This window comes from Homarus americanus, unplaced genomic scaffold (assembly GCF_018991925.1).
Source record: "Homarus americanus isolate GMGI-L3 unplaced genomic scaffold, GMGI_Hamer_2.0 scaffold37585, whole genome shotgun sequence".
Taxonomy (NCBI): domain Eukaryota; kingdom Metazoa; phylum Arthropoda; class Malacostraca; order Decapoda; family Nephropidae; genus Homarus; species Homarus americanus.
In genome coordinates, this window is record NW_024728053.1 from 30,001 (window position 1) to 47,500 (window position 17,500).

General features: G+C 46.9%; 1 protein-coding gene and 2 non-coding genes across 4 annotated transcripts in view; all 3 read left to right on the top strand.

Moving 5' to 3' along the window:
- The window catches only part of LOC121865989, a 49,837-nt gene that overhangs the window by 20,542 nt on the left and 11,795 nt on the right, over positions 1 to 17,500 (top strand). The window lies entirely within an intron of this gene.
- On the top strand, positions 12,888 to 12,960 carry Trnav-aac. Its single transcript has one exon. It is a non-coding gene; the product is annotated as a tRNA-Val (tRNA).
- Trnav-aac lies at positions 13,329 to 13,401 on the top strand. The gene has a single exon. It is a non-coding gene; the product is annotated as a tRNA-Val (tRNA).

The window sequence follows — 17,500 nt, forward strand, 5'->3', positions numbered from 1 at the left end:
AGAGAGAAGAGAGAGAGAGAGAGAGAGGGCATACAGTCATTCACACAAATTCTCCTTCCTTCCTTCTCTCTCATATATATTTTTCTCGTCCCTCACTCCTTCACCTCTTCCTCTCCTCTCCCCGTCCTCCTCCTCCGGTTAATGAAAAATTTTGTTAAGACAATAACATCCAAGCTGACCTTTATAGTGACATACTGGGAATAGAGCCTCGTTGAAGTGGGGGGGAGTGAAGGAGAGAACAGGAACCGGGGAGGGGGAGGGGAAAGGAGAGAACAGGAAACGGGAGGGGGGAGGAAGTGAGTCTCATGATATTTCTATGAAAATAACTACAATAACTTCACACCATGCCTCTTATTATGACGTCACACACACACACACACACACACACACACACACACACACACACACACACACACACCTGACAGGGTACAATTAACCTGCGTCATCCATCAATACCTGCGACATCAACAGGTAACATGTGTCATCACACCTGTCCATCAATACTTTAACACCTGTAACTTCTCAATTAACAATCATTGGTTCCCTAAGATGTTGTTTATTCTATTAAATGACGTAATTAAGTGGCTGCCACTCTACGAATCACCTCATTATGGGAAGGTGTTACGCTAATTACCTGGGGAAGGATCTGTTTAATTAGCGTTCCTTTGGTGCCCAGGTGAGGTCTGGTCTGGCTAGAGGGAGGTGATGTAGGATGCTGTGATGTTCTTAAGATGCTCTGATCTGTATGGGATTCATTGATGGTACACTCTGATGGTACAGTGTCTGATGGTACACTGTATGATGGTACACTCTGATGGTACAGTGTCCGATGGTACAGTGTCTGATGGCACTGTATGATGGTACACTCTGATGGTACACTGTATGATGGTACACTCTGATGGTACACTGTATGATGGTACACTGATGGTACACTGTATGATGGTACACTCTGATGGTACACTCTGATGGTACACTGTATGATGGTACCCTGATGGTACACTGTATGATGGTACACTCTGATGGTACACTCTGATGGTACACTCTGATGGTACACTGTATGATGGTACACTCTGATGGTACACACACTGATGGTACACACTGATGGTACACTTTGGTACACTCTGATGGTACAGTGTCTGATGGACACTGTATGATGGTACACTCTGATGTACACTGTATGATGGCACACTCTGATGGTACACTGTATGATGGTACACTGATGGTACACTGTATGATGGTACACTCTGATGGTACACACACTGATGGTACACACACTGATGGTACACTTATGGTACACTCTGATGGTACACTCTGATGGTACACTGTATGATGGTACACTCTGATGGTACACTGTATGATGGTACACCTGATGGTACACACACTGATGGTACACACTCTTATGGTACACTCTATGGTACACTCTGATGGTACACTCTGATGGTGCACTCTGATGGTACACTCTGATGGTACACACACTGATGGTACACACACTGATGGTACACTCTATGGTACACTCTGATGGTACACTCTGATGTACACACACGATGGTACACACACTGATGGTACACTCTTATGGTACACTCTGATGGTACACTCTGATGGTACACTCTGTTGGTACACCTGATGGTGCACTCTGATGGTCACTTTGATGGCACACATTGATGGTACACACACTGATGGTCACACTCTGATGGTACACTCTGATGGTACACCTGATGGTACACACACTGATGGACACACACTGATGGTACACTCTTATGGTACACTCTGATGGTACACTCTGATGGTACACACTGATGGTACACACTGATGGTACACTCTTATGGTACACTCTGATGGTACACCTCTGATGGTACACTGTATGATGGTACACTCTGATGGTACACCTGATGGTACACTCTGGTACACTCTGATGGTACACACACTGATGGTACACTGTATGATGGTACACTCTTATGGTAACTCTGATGGTACACTCTGATGGTACACTCTGATGGTACACTCTATGGTACACTCTGATGGTACACTCTGATGGTACACCTGATGGGCACACTCTAATGGTACACTGTATGATGGTACACTCTGATGGTACACTGTATGATGGTACACTCTGATGGTACACTTGATGGTACACTCTGATGGTACACTCCTGATGGTACACTCTGATGGTACACTGTATGATGGTAACTTTATGGTACACTCTGATGGTACACTCTGATGGTACACTCTGATAGTACACTCTTATGGTACACTCTGATGGTACACTCTGATGGCACACTCTGATGGTACACTCTGATGGTACACTGTATGATGGCACTCTGATGGCACACTATGATGGTACACTCTGATGGTACACTCTGATGGTACACTGTATGATGGTACACTTGGGTACACTCTGATGGTACACACACACTGATGGTACACACACTGATGGTACACTTTATGGTACACTCTGATGGTACTGTATGATGGTACACCTGATGGTACACTCTGATGGTACACTCTGATGGTACACTCTGATGGTACACTCTGATGGTACACTGTATGATGGTACACTCTGATGGTACACTGTATGATGGTACACTCTGATGGTACACTCTGATGGTACACTCTGATGGTACACCTAATGGTACACTGATGGTACATCTATGATGGTACACTCTGATGGTACACTTGATGGTACACTGTATGATGGTACACTCTGATGGTACACTCTGATGGTACACTCTGATGGTACACTGTATGATGGTACACTCTGATGGTACACTCTGATGGTACACTGTATGATGGTACACTCTGATGGTACACTCTGAGAGGCACATCTGATGGTACACTTGATGGTACACACTCTGATGGTCCAATTCTGATGGTACACTCTGATGGTACACTCTGATGGTACACTCTGATGGTACACTCTGTGGTACACTCTGATGGTGCACTCTGATGGTACATATCTGATGATACACTCTAATGGTACTCTGATGGTACACTCTGATGGATACTCTGATGGTGCACTCTGATGGTACACTCTGATGATACACTCTATGGTACTCTGATGGTACACTCTGATGGTACACTGTATGATGGTACACGTATGATGGTACACCTGATGGTACACCTGATGGTACACTTGATGGTACACTGATGGTACTCTGATGGTACACTGATGGTACACTGATGGTACACTCTGATGATACACTTAATGGTACTATCACACACTGATGGTACACACTCTGATGGTACACTCTGATGGTACACTTGATGGTACACTCTGATGGTACACTCTAATGGTACTCTTGATGGCCACACCGATGGTACACACTCTGATGGTACACTCTAATGGTACACTCTGATGGTACACTCTGATGGTACACACTCTGATGGTACTCTGATGGTACACTCTGATGGTACACTCTGATGGCGACTCTGATGGTACACTCTGATGGTACACTGATGGTACTCTGTATGTGAGTTAGAGAGGCAGGTACAGGTGTGATTGCCGTCACCCACAATAGGTATGTGTTGACATTTTTACGGGCTAGTTGTTTTGAATACTGACTGAGCTGTGCCAATACTGCCTCCTCCACACACACACACTCTCTCTCTGTCTGTTTTTATGTCTGTCTGTCTGTCTATTTGGGTGTCTTTCTGTGTGTGTGTGTGTTTGTTTGTTTGTGTCTGTCTGTCTGTCTAACTGTGTGTCTGTCTGTCTAACTGTGTGTCTGTCTGTCTCTCTGTCTGTGTCTGTCTAACTGTGTGCCTGTCTGTCTGTCTCTCTGTCTCAACTGTAACACCTGAGAACCTGACCAAGGCGGTGTGTGAGACGTAAACAATGTCTCTTGGTGTGAGAGAGACGTAAACAATGTCTCTTGGTGAGAGAGGCGTAAACAATGTCTCTTGGTGTGAGAGACGTACTGTAGGTATTGTTCCTCCTTCCCAGGTGACGCCTTCCTGACTCGTCCCCTGATGTGAGATAGGGCATGTGTGAGAGAGAGAGAGAGAGAGAGAGAGAGAGTCACAGATAAGAGGAAAGGACTCATGAATGCACGTACACACACACACACACACACACACACACACACACACACACACACACACACACACACACACTCCTAAGGTCGAGCAGTTCTTCACAATATCAATGTTTACGTTCTGAAGCCATATTAAAGGATATCCTTGTTAGAAGAAGTCCTACAGGATAACAGTATTAAAATATTCTGGGTCACTGAAGGATTCTTGTAGGATATCCCTGTTAGAAGGAGTCCTAAGGTGGTGTTGATATTGTCAGAGTCAGTGAAGCAGAATGTCCTAACTGTGTTGACGTAGGAGGGAGGATACCCCTATGGGAGCAGAGTCCTTCAGGATGGCAGCTTTAACGTGGCAGGCATGAGAGAGGGAGGGAGGAGGAGGCATGAGAGAGGAGGAGGAGGGAGGCAGAGAGAGGAGGAGGAGGGAGGCATGAGAGAGGGAGGGAGGCATGAGAGAGGAGGAGGGAGGCATGAGAGGAGGAGGAGGAGGGAGGCATGAGAGGGAGGAGGAGGGGAGGCATGGGGGAGGAGGGAGGAGGCATGAGAGGAGGAGGAGGGAGGCATGAGAGAGGAGGAAGAGGGGAGGCATGAGGAGGAGTTGAAATGAGGCAGGAGGTATTGGGGAGGAGGAGGAGGAGGAGGAGGAAGGCCCTAGGTGGTGCACGTCTGATTGGTCCTGTTATCTTGAGTGGGGGGTGGGAGGTCAGGGTGGTGGGGGAGGGTCAGGGTGGTGGGGAGGGTCAGGGTGGTGGTGGTGGTGGTGGTCATCGTGGTAATATAAACAGTACAGTATGGAACACGTGTTGTACCTGTAGAGAACTTGACCTTGTGACATCTTTATACCTGAGATCAACAACCTACAAAGTTTCATTCAGGTACGATACGTAGAAGGAAGTTATTAGACAGACAGACAGACAGACAGACCGACAGACAGACCAACAGACCGACAGACCGACAGACAGACAGACGAACCCATGGACCGTCTCTGTATCCAAGGTTTTCGGGTGGATGCCGTGCCATGGATATCAGCCGTGAGTGAGCTACCCACCCTCCACCCTCCTACCCCTCCTGCCTCTCTACACTACCCTCCACCTACCCCCACCCCACTCTCATATCCCCGACCAACACACACACACACACACACACACACACACACACACACGGACAAAACACAATTAAGAGAAAAAAAAAACATTACATGAGATTCTTGACTACGGAACCCTGAAATAGTCTGATTATAATGGTGTACATATATCCGGGTTGTGTTTCATAGCGGTAGTGTATATAAGCTGTAAAATGCTGAACAAACAACAAACACATAATTATACTCCGTTAACGAGAAATATTATTAATACATTGAATGACCTTAATTACATTTCTTTAATACAATAGTTAATACGTCTATGAAATAATAGTTTATGTTGGCTTAATTACGTGTTGGGGAGGTTGGGTTAAGTTTGGTAAATAAACAGTGTTGCATATTGGTGTGTGTGTGTGTGTGTGTGGTGTGTGTGTGTGTGTGTAATAATAATAATAAACGGTTTATTAATAGAGTTGCAGCCGGTGGCTTAAAATATACAAACTTACATTAGATTTAGACATAATGATATAATATGCATTGAATACATTTACAGGGCTGTACAGTACATAAATCAGGAGTTGTTTATTATTTTAACAATAGATGGGATGGTGCTGTTCTTATATCTATCGGTGCGGGCTCTAATGGGCTGAATTTTGTTGTAGTGGGGGCAGGGAGGTGGCGAGGGTGGTGCAGTAGTCCACGGCAAACCTTTCCAGTGCTTGGTGGTGGAGGTCACTGAGGATGGCATTTCCAGGGTGGAAGAGCGTTGGTGTAGCCGGAGTATTCTGCGCCGAGCATGATTCTGCAGGCCCTTTTCTGTACCTTCTCTAGCTGACGTTGTTGGGTGGAGTTGAGAAGACGACCAGGCTGGTGACGCATGCGTTAGTTTGGGGAGAATAAAGGCGTTGTAGATGGTCCTCAGCTCTGGCGTGGGTGTCCCAAGTGACCTAAGTCTTCATAGCATGTACTGTAGAGACGGTACGAGGCTGCCTGACTGTGTTATTTACATGGGCCTCCAGTCAAGTTTGTTGTCTATAGTTACACAGGAGTTTGGCAGACTGCACTAACTGGAGAGGATGGGCACCCACTGTGACTGCTGGGGCTTGCACTGGAGTGGTGGCAGCGTGATGTGCATGACTACGGTTTTGGTGTGGTTGATGGTGACCTTGTTCTCCGTAGTCCATGCCTGTAGCCTGTCCAGGGTGCCTTGTAGCGATAGTAGTCTGGTGCGGTGTTGTCAACTGAAACCCCACAGTGCAGTCATCCACAGTACTGTGTGTGTGTGTGTGTGTGTGTGTGTGTGTGTGTGTGTGTGTGTGGTGATTGTGTGTTTGTGAAAGATTAGGTAAATCTAGTTTGTCTAATCTTCAGGTGAAATAAACTTGGGTGCCTAAGCTAGTGTTGTGGTACCTGTCGACTGGAGAAGGTGATACTGGCACAGGTAGTGGGAGAGACAGGTGATACTGGCACAGGTAGTGGGAGAGACAGGTGATACTGGCACAGGTAGTGGGAGAGACAGGTGTTACTGGCACAGGTAGTGGGGGAGACAGATCTAACCACTAACAATAAGAGTTCGGTTACCTGCTCAGGTGAGAGGCGGTTTAGATGATCAGGGGAAGGTGTCTGGTGGAGGATACGGAGAGAGAGAGAGAGAGAGAGTCACGTTTTATAAGAATAATTGAAGGTGACTTAAAGATCCTTCTACCTTCCTCCTCTCCCTTCCCTTCTTTTCCCTTTCCTCCTCCTCCCACACACACACACACACACACACACACACACACACACACACACACACACACACACACACACACTTCTTCCATCTTTCCAAACATTTTTCTCCGTCATCAAAGACTCGGCTACACATCTGTCTATTTGAGTGAGAATGAATGACAGTTGACGTAGATGGGAATTAATCTATTTTTATATGATTCGCTGAGATAGATTGTGAGTTGAATAGACGGAATCTATTTTTCTACGTCTATCTGAAGGGTGTGTGTGTGTGTGTGTGTGTAAGGGGATGGGTTGAGTAAAGTGCTCTCTCTCTCTCTCTCTCTCTCTCTCTCTCTCTCTCTCTCTCTCTCTCACCCGGGGACCAGGATCTGCCATATTGGAAATCTATCACTGCGTCGAGGTATTTTGCTGTCAGCTAGTTATTGTCAGCCTGTCTGTCTGTCTGTCTGTCTGTCTGTCTGTCTGTCTGTCTGTGAAGCCTTACACCTTTCTTCCCCATTGATGAAGTCCCAAACCACCACCATCTAACTACCACCATTACCTTAAACCACCACCATCACCTTAAACCATCACCATTACCACCATCACCTTAAACCATCACCATTACCACCTTAAACCACCATCACTTAAACCATCACCATTACCACCTTAAACCACCATCACATAAACCACCACCTTAAACCACCACACTAAACCACCCTCCTCATAAGATATTCAACTACGGTTTACCTTGCATCACCTTTCAGCCTTTAGAATCTCCAGGTGTGTTAGTGGCTAGCGTCAGTAATGGACTCACCTTGGTGGCCTTCAGCACAGGTAGGGCACACCTGAGTTGAGCAAGGGACCTCCCTACCTGCCGGTCCTGCATAGTGAAGGTTGTGTGTGTGTGTGTGTGTGTGTGTGTGTGTGTGTGTGTGTGTGTGTGTGTGTGTGGTGGATGATTGGGTGTGTTGTTGTGTATACAGACATTCATACACACATATACACTCATACTCACATATGTACACACCACACACACAAACACACACACACACACACACACACACACACGCACACACATACACACACACACACACACGGAAGGAGGTTGTGTGAGAGGGAAAAAAGGGAGGGAGGAAAGAGAGAGAGAGGAAGGGAGGGAGGTAGAGGTGGGGAAGTGAGGGAGGGGTAGTGTAGATGAGAGAGAGAGAGAGAGAGAGAGAGAGCCACTGAAAAAATCTATCTATACTAAATTGAGTCGATAAAATATGACACAACGAACGAAGTATTTTGACACCCCTACCCAGACAAGAGGAGTCATATCGTTCATTCTGCAACACATCGATCACCCCTGGTACAGATACTTTTTTGGAGTGACTATAGTAGAAATATATCCCTTAGTTTTATAGTTAATTCCTCCTATAATTACTACACATTATAAAAAAAAACCCGGAATTAATTATATATTTTTCTATACCAGTAATTAAGTCAGAAATGAATTTGAGAATGTATAAAAATAATTAATTCTTAACATAATTATACTGACGATCGATATAGATGAGTTATATATAGTTAATATTAATTAACTCAAAGGGAGGTATTAGAATGAATATTAGTGAGCTATATTTAGATACTAATTAACTCTTATGGGTTAATTTAAGATATTAGAATTACATCCATTTACTAATTAGGTCCCATGAGGTAATTAGTTGTTTCCACAATAAACAGGAAGATAAATACGATTGGAGTTAAAAATCTAATCATTGGTTATTCTGCTAATCACTACCTGACTCACCTGTTAAAAACGTATTAATGACATATTTAGACATAACCTAATTACCTTATTGGTAGACAGGTTAGTCTCTCTCTCTCTCTCTCTCTCTCTCTGTCTGTCTGTCTGTCTGTCTGTCTGTCTGTCTTGTCTGCCTTATAATTAACACACTTTTTGCCGTTACTTCTGTGCGTGTCTGTCCGTAAAAGTGCAGTTAATGAGCAATATACAACAGGTGCTAATTAGCTCACAGGTGGATGGTGCTTCAGTACGATATTTAGGAATAATAATGCTAATGATAATAATAATAGACTAATAATAATAATACCTAAATAATCAATTTTAATTAACCAGGTAACATTATCACCTGTAATTAATCAGGTATACGGTAATAATTAACTCTAATAACATATACATAACTAAATACATCATACTATACCTGTGTTTCTACCTGTCATTAATGGGTTGTGTTGTGTTGTGGGTCGTGTTATGGTGTTATGGGTGGTGTTATGGTGTTGTGGGTGGTGTTATGGTGTTGTTATGGTGTTGTGGGTTGTGTTAGTGGTGTTGTGGGTGGTTTATGGTGTTGTGTTATGGTGTTGTGGGTGGTGTTATGGTGTTGTGGGTGGTGTTATGGTGTTGTGTTATGGTGTTGTGGGTCGTGCTATGGTGTTGTGGGTTGTGTTATGGTGTTGTGTTATTGTGCTGTGGGTTGTGTTATGGTGTTGTGGTTGTGCTGTTATGGTATTGTGTTATGGTGTTGTGTTGTGTTATGTGGTGTTGTGGGTGGTGTTATGGTGTTGTGTTATGTGGTGTTGGGTTGTGTTATGGTGTTGTGGGTGGTGTTATGGTGTTGTGTTATGGTGTTGTGGTCGTGCTATGGTGTTGTGGGTTGTGTTATGGTGTTGTGTTATTGTGCTGTGTTGTGTTATGTGGTGTTGTAGGTTGTGTTATGGTGTTGTGTTATGGTGCTGTGGGTTGTGTTATGGTGTTGTGGGTGGTGTTATGGTGTTGTGTTATGGTGTTGTGGTTGTGTTATGGTGTTGTGGGTGGTGTTATGGTGTTGTGTTATGGTGTTGTGGGTCGTGCTATGGTATTTGTGGTGTGTTATGGTGTTGTGTTATGGTGCTGTGGGTTGTGTTATGGTGTTGTGGGTGGTGTTATGGTGTTGTGTTATGGTGTTGTAAGGTTGTGTTATGGTGTTGTGGTGGTGTTATGGTGTTGTGTTATGGTGTTGTGGGTGGTGTTATGTGGTGTTGTGGGTGGTGTTATGGTGTTGTGTTATGGTGTTGTGTGATGCTGGTGTTGTGGTGTGTTATGGTGTTGTGTTATTGTGCTGTGGTATTTGTGTTATGGTGTTGTGTTATGGTGTTGTGGGTGTGTTATGGTGTTGTGTGGTGTTATGGTGTTGTGTTATGGTGCTGTTTGTGTTATGAGTGTTATGGGTGTGTTATGGTGTTGTGGGTGGTGTTGTGGGTGGTGTTATGGTGTTGTGGGTTGTGTTATGGTATGGTGGTGTTATGGTGTTGTGGGTGGTGTTATGGTGTTATGGGTTGTGTTATGGTGTTGTGGGTGGTGTTATGGTGTTTGTGGGTGGTGTTATGGTGTTGTGGGTTGTGTTATGGTGTTGTGGGTTGTGTTATGGTGTTATGGGTGGTGTTATGGTGTTGTGGGTGGTGTTATGTGTTGTGGGTCGTGCTATGGTGTTGTGGGTGGTGTTATGGTGTTGTGTTATGGTGTGTGATCCTGGCAGTGACCCCCCCAAATATCTACGACACAACAACCATTACAAACACTCACACACGACAAAATAAGTTAGACCTCAACACGACTCCCCCAAAAAAAAATAACGCGGACTTCCAGACGACCCAAATTAGCACGACCCGACCGCGACAAGACGGCAGAGAAGGACCAAATTTAGCTCCATCGACGACTACTGCAGAAGAGGTACCAGACAGGTCATCGAATATTGCTTTGTTGTGTTGGTGAAGGAGAGGGAGGTGAGGAGAGGAGGAGGAGGAGGGGGAGGAAGGGTCAGTTCACTTTACCTCCTCTCCTCTTTCATTGCCTCCTCTTCCTCCATCCTCTTCCTCCCCTTCTATCCTCCTTCCTCACCTTCCATACCCATCCGTCTTGGTCACCATCTCCTCCCTCACCTTCATCCCCTCACCCCTCCAACCACCTCATCTCTCCTCTCTCCTCCCTCTCCTCCCTCTCTCCTCCCTCCTCTCCTCCCTCTCCCCATCGTGAATCAATAGGGCAGAGGGTTGGTAAGGGTGACAAGAATCTGGCGGGGTGAGTGTACCTCCTGATGAACACCGGCCAGAGAGAGAGAGAGAGAGAGAGAGAGAGAGAGAGAGAGAAGAGGCTAAACTTGTGAGAAAATTCTGACGAAGGTGATTCTTTGATCAGATCAGGTAGGGGAGAGAAGATTAGGGGTGAGGGAAGGGGAGACAAAAGTGTGAAGTGAGAGAGAGAGGTGAGAGAAAGATGTGAAGTGAGAGAGAGATGTGAGAGAAAGATGTGAAGTGAGAGAGAGATGTGGAGTGAGAGAAAGATGTGACCAAGAGAGATGTGAGAGAAAGATGTGAAGTGAGAGAGAGATGTGAGAGAAAGATGTGCGTGAAAGTGGCGTATAATTTGAGTGAGTTTTATTGCTAACTTGCAACATCCTGGTGACCCTGTGTTAATGACCTAGTTAATGACATGTGCCATGAGTACTAATTACCTGTCTCATTAACTACCTGGTCATTAAAGCCCTTGTGGTAATGGGTAGTTGCAGAAGGTAATGGTATGTTTCATCGTGTGGGTACGTGTTGCAGGGTGTGGGTACGTGTTGTAGGCTGTAGGTACGTGTTGCAAGGGCGTGGGTACGTGTGTATGTTGCATGGTCCTTAATACCGGTTGAATGGTTTCACTATCTGTTGCAAGGTGGAGACTAACTGTTGCATGATACTACTACTACTACCACTACTACCACTACTACCACTACTACTACCTTCTCCCACCACCTCACCCTACCCCCCACCCCTACCACCACCACCACCTACACCACCTCCCACCCCTACCACCACCACACACTACCACCTCCCCACCTCCCCCACTCCCTACCACCACCACCACACCAACCACACTACCACCCCCCACACCACCACACCGGTTTAAACAAGTCTTCAGCTGAGCCAAGACGGGAAATACCAGACAATACTTGAAATACTCCCTAAAATATATAGTTTCCCCACCATTTGTAAATTTGGGGGATAATTATTCTTCGATTTCTAGTTTTTTGGGGGAAAAGTAACATTATTTTCCTGCTGGGTGATGTAGTTGTGTTTCTTGTTGTGTAATTGGGAACAGTAAGTGTTTCTCTTGGGTGTTGTAGGAGATTTTTTTTTGTGGGGGTTTTAGGATTTTTTTTGTGTTTGTGTAGTAAAGGACTCTCTCTCTCTCTCTCTCTCTCATTATATAGTTACATCACACACTTATAAATTCAACCCATAACAATAAAATTACCAACACGTTATACTTCAAGCTCCAACTCCAAGGACTCGAACCCAAGACCTCATGAGTGTGCAAGAGCCACCGGTCAGCCATGAAAGGTATAAAAGAATCGTCTTATCAGATCTTATTCGCCCCAATAACCAGAAACTATTGAGGCGAAAATAATGAAATTGGTAATTTTTCTCAACCCAGCTGAGTGCCTCAAACCTTGGCCTGTGTTCGAGGCCACGAGGGTCACGTGTGAGAATGATGGACAGTTTCTGAGATTATACCCTAACCCAACCTAACCTAACCTAGCCTAACCTAACCCAACCTAACTTAACCTAACCTAACCTAATCTAATCTAACCTAACCTAACCTAATCTAATCTAACCTAACCTAACCTTATCTAATCTAACCTATCCCAGCCTAACTTAATCTTGACGTGAAATAAGCTGGGGTGTCTAATTTCAGGTGATCCAGAATATATATATATAAATTTATATGTACTTTCAATATGTAGGTATATAGAATAACTATTTTCTAAAGTTATATATAAATAATTTGTTCAGAAAATTACATAGGTGGAAATAGATGAACAAATTATTGGTGGGAAGTTTGTACCAAGTTAAATTACTTAAACTCTCTTGCTCATTCTCTCATTTTCTAATCCTTTCACTCACTCTCACTTACTCCCTCCTTCTAACCTAACCTGACCTGACCTGACCTGATCTGAACTGACCTGACCTGACCTGACCTGACCTAACCCACAATAAGTATATTTAACAAAGTCCTAATCAGGTGAGCCTTACACCAAGTGCTCATGGTGTAGTGGTTATCACATCTGTCTAACACACAGAAGGTCCCAGGTTCGATCCCTGGTGAGCACACGAGTTTTATATCTGGTTTAATTAATATAAAAAACTGCTCATTAACAACCAGTAGACCTGTACTGTTCATGTTTGGACAGTTAACAGGAGGGACACTGTATCTTGTGACCTTGACCTTTGTTCTATCTGGTTCAAGGTCACAGGTCATCGAGGGGTCACAGGTTCGAGCCACTGGATAGAGATTTTTACATGCGTCTTCAGCTCTATGTGGTAGTGTTACTCAGTCAATTATGCTTTGTTGTTACTTACGTGTGTGTGGGGGGGTAGTTTACTAAATCTATCTATCTATCTATCTATCCATCTATCTGTCTGTACGACCTGGAATTAGTACTACGGATAAAAGAGTCACCAGGTGAGCCTTACACCAAGTGCTCATGGTGTAGTGGTTATCACATCTGTCTAACACACAGAAGGTCCCAGGTTCGATCCCTGGTGAGCACAAGAGTTTTAATTATATTTCTCATCAATATCTAACTGTTTATCTTACGCCATTAATTAGTAACAAGAGAATTAAAATAGACGATGATAATGACATATTGATTTTTCTTAATATTTTGGCCTTGAAAACTAGACAAACATTAGACAAAGATTGTTTTAATATAACTTACTATTATAAAACTCTAATATATTGACTGATTATATATTGTATAACTAACTCATATATGTTATAGTATCGTATAGAAGACGGTGAAGGTGTATAGGAGTGTGGATTCTGTATAAGGGACGAAATGATATCGGGACGAGGTGTTGGGTGGAGGAAATTTTTATCCCCTGGCGAGATATTAGGACTTGGCCCACTGCCCGGAGAGTGGTGGGGGGTAGGTGGGGGAGGGAGGGTGAGGGGAGAGGTAGGGGGGGAGGAGGTGAGGGGAAGAGGTACTTGGGGAGGGAGGGGTGGTGGAGGGGAAGAGGTCGGTGGGGGAGGAGGTGAGGGGAAGAGGTAGGTGGGGGAGGAGGGGAGGTGGGGGGGTGATGTTGGCCCACCTGGTCTGTTGCTACTTAAAGCGCACGAGAGAGAGAGAGAGAGAGAGAGGGAGAGGAGAGAGAGAGAGAGAGAGAGAGAAATGAATAATGAGGTGAGAAAGGGAATGACACACACACACACACACACACACACACACACACACACACACACACACACACACACACACACACACACCGATAAAAGATTCATCTCATGGCCGTTCTCAGTATGTATATTTCTCATGGTCGTTCTCAAGGGACATTCACATAATAACATTTCACGTGGGACCTTTGTACACCTGCTCTGGACCGTGGGACACCTGCTCTGGACCGTGGGACACCTGTTCTCCTAACTAGCCCGTGAGACATCTTGGACACTGATGAGATAAATCCAGACCTTAAGAGATACTTCAGAGACACATAGACGTGAGGGACACATGAATAATACAATAATCTTTCAGGACACGTAGGATATATTTTGTAATATAAGATGACGTAGGATGCTGTAGGATAGGGTAGAATGCTGAAGGATGTTACTCACACAGGTAATTCAATTAACCCCGACCACTTAATGGGATTTCCCCGAACCACCGCGTCAACAACACTCCTCAACAGCTGAGCCATACCCCGCTAAGACCTTAATTAACCTCTAACTAATTATCTAACCCCTTAATTATACATATTACCCTATTTTAATGAATGGTATTTAATTATATATAACCCAAGAGCCGTATAGTTGTAAAGGTTATCGGGGTTTGTTGATGGAGGCGTGTCTATAACGGGTTAGATGTACGAGTGACGTCAGGTGGGTTATGACGTCATATACTACGCCGCGCTGCTATTGGTTAAGAGAATAGGTGAGTTACTGTGTTTTCCCGACCATATGTTATAACACCTGTCACCTGTTGCCCTAAGGTGATTACCCCCACTTGTGCTGTTTATATACGATTTATGACTAGTAGTAAATGTTGTAATAATAATAATAATAATAATAATAGTAATAATAATAATAATAATAATAATAATAATAATAATAATAATAATAATAATAATAATAGTAAATAATGTACAGGTAAGCTCAGGCATTAACTGCTATAATCCCAACTACTCCTAACGTTATGGGAGACACAATATGGAGTAGGTGGGGTGGGGCAGGGCTGGGTGGGGTGGGGCAAGGCTGGGTGGGGCACTGGAGCAGGGGGTGGGGCAGGGCGGGTGGGGCACGGCGGGGGCAGGGCTGGGCGGGTGGGAGTAGGGCGGGGTGGAGCAGGGCGAGGGAGCAGGGCGGGGTGGGGCAGGGCGGTGGGCAGGGCGGGTGGGGCAGGGCGGGTGGGGCAGGGCGGTTGGGGGCGGGGTGGGGCAGGGCGGGTTGGGGCAAGGCGGGGCGGGGCAGGGCGGGGTGGAGTAGGGCGGGGTGGGGCAAGGCGGGTGGGGCAAGGCGGGCGGTGGGCAGGGCGAGGGAGCAGGGCGGGGTGGGGCAGGGGGGTAGGGGCAGGGCAGGGTGGGGCAGGGGGTGGGGCAGGGCGGGGTGGGGCAGGGCGGCTTGGGGCAGGGCGGGGGGCAGGGCGGGCTGGGGCAGGGGCTGGGGCAGGGCGGGTGGGGCAGGGCGGGTTGGGGCAAGGCGGGGCGGGGCAGGGCGGGTGGGGCAGGGCGGGTTGGGGCAGGGCGGGGTGGGGCAGGGCGGGGTGGGGCAGGGCTGGGGCAGGGCGGGTTGGGGCAGGGCGGGGTGGGCAGGGCGGGTTGGGGCAAGGCGGGGCAGGGCGGGTAGGGCGGTGGGGCAAGGCTGGGCGGGGTGGAGCAGGGCGAGGTGGAGCAGGGCGGGTGGGGCAGGGCGGTGGGGCAGGGCAGGGTAAGGGCAAGGTGGGGTGGGCTGGGGTGGAGTAGGGCGGGGTGAGCAGGGCGGGGTGGGGGCAGGGCGGGTTGGGGCAGGGCGGTGGGGCAGGGAGGTTGGGGCAAGGCGGGGTGGGCAGGGCGGGGTGGGAGTAGGCGGTGGGGCGGGCGGGCAGGGCGGGGTGGGGGGCAGGGTGGGGTGGGGTAGGGCGGGTGGGGCACGGCGGGTGGGGCACGGCGGGGTGGGGCAAGGTGGGGTGTGGGGCAGGGCGGGGTGGGAGACATGGGGTGGGGCAGGCCGGGGGTGGGGCAGGGTGGGGCGGGGTGGGGCAAGGCGGGGTGGGCACGGCGGGGTGGGGCAAGGTGGGTGTGGGCAAGGGATGGGGCAAGGCGGGGCGGGGTGGAGCAGGGCGCGGGGTGGGGCAGGGCGGGGTGGAGCAAGGCAGGGGTAGGGCGGGTTGGGGTAGGGCGGGGTGGGGTAGGGCGGGGTGGGGCAGAGGCGGAATGGGGCGCAACAGGTGACCTCCCCTCCCAAGTAACAGGTTGATCTCCCCTCATCTCACTTCCTCTCTTCTCCCCCTCTCTCCACCACTACCACTCAGAGTCCACCCAGCGCTTCCTTGGCTGTGAGGTGGTGGTGGTGGTGGGGAAATGAAGGGGTTGGGGGGGAGGTAAGGGGAGGAGAGGTTGGGGAGGAAGGGGAGAGAAGAGAGCAGATATTAATAATGGTAGAGACATTAAACCATTTGACCTACTATTGTGGACAGTAATTGACCCTCTTAGTGCCTCACAAGGGTCTAAAGCCTTTATAAACCTTGATTGATGTCTTGGAGGTGGAAATACCGATTGATGCGTTGGGCCTTTGATGTTGGTGAGGTTAAATGACTTATTGATGGTGCGTGCGTGCGTGCGTGCGTGCGTGCGTGCGTGCGTGCGTGCGTGCGTGCGAAGTAAATAAAGCGTTGAAGTTTGTGAAGGCTTAATACCAACCATCCCTCCTGGAGCAGAACTTAGTATACGAACTTACGCTAAAAGTGTTGGAGAGGGAGGGGAGAGAGGGGGAGAGAGGGGGGAGAGAGGGGGAGAGGGGGAGAGATGGAAAAACAATTCAACATTGACAAAAAACCCACCCCAACATTCCCCACACACCTCCTCCTTCCCCACCACCAACTCCTCCTTCCCCACCACCACAACCCTCCCCACCATTCTTCCCCACCAATATTAGTTGAATATTAATAGCTCATCTTGTGGGTTTTTTTCCCAGATTTAGGGAGCAATTCCTGTAGGGAAGAAAGCACAAGCCGGTGTGAGTAATGGCGCACCAACACTGATATTACTGGTGCTTTATGAGACGCAGAACACCTTAGTTATGGCGGGTGACAGACAGAAGGACAGAGAGAGACAAACGGATAGACATTTATGTATATAGCAACATAGATAATCAGACAGATGGACACAGAGAAATAGACAGACAGAAGGACAGAGAGACAAACAGATAGACATTTATGTATATAGCAACATAGATAATCAGACAGATGGACACAGAGAAATAGACAGACAGAAGGACAGAGAGAGAGACAACGGATAGACATTTATGTATATAGCAACATAGATAATCAGACAGATGGACATAGAGAAATAGACAGACAGAAGGACGAGAGAGAGACAAACGGATAGACATTTATGTATATAGCAACATAGATAATCAGACAGATGGACACAGAGAAATAGACAGACAGAAGGACAG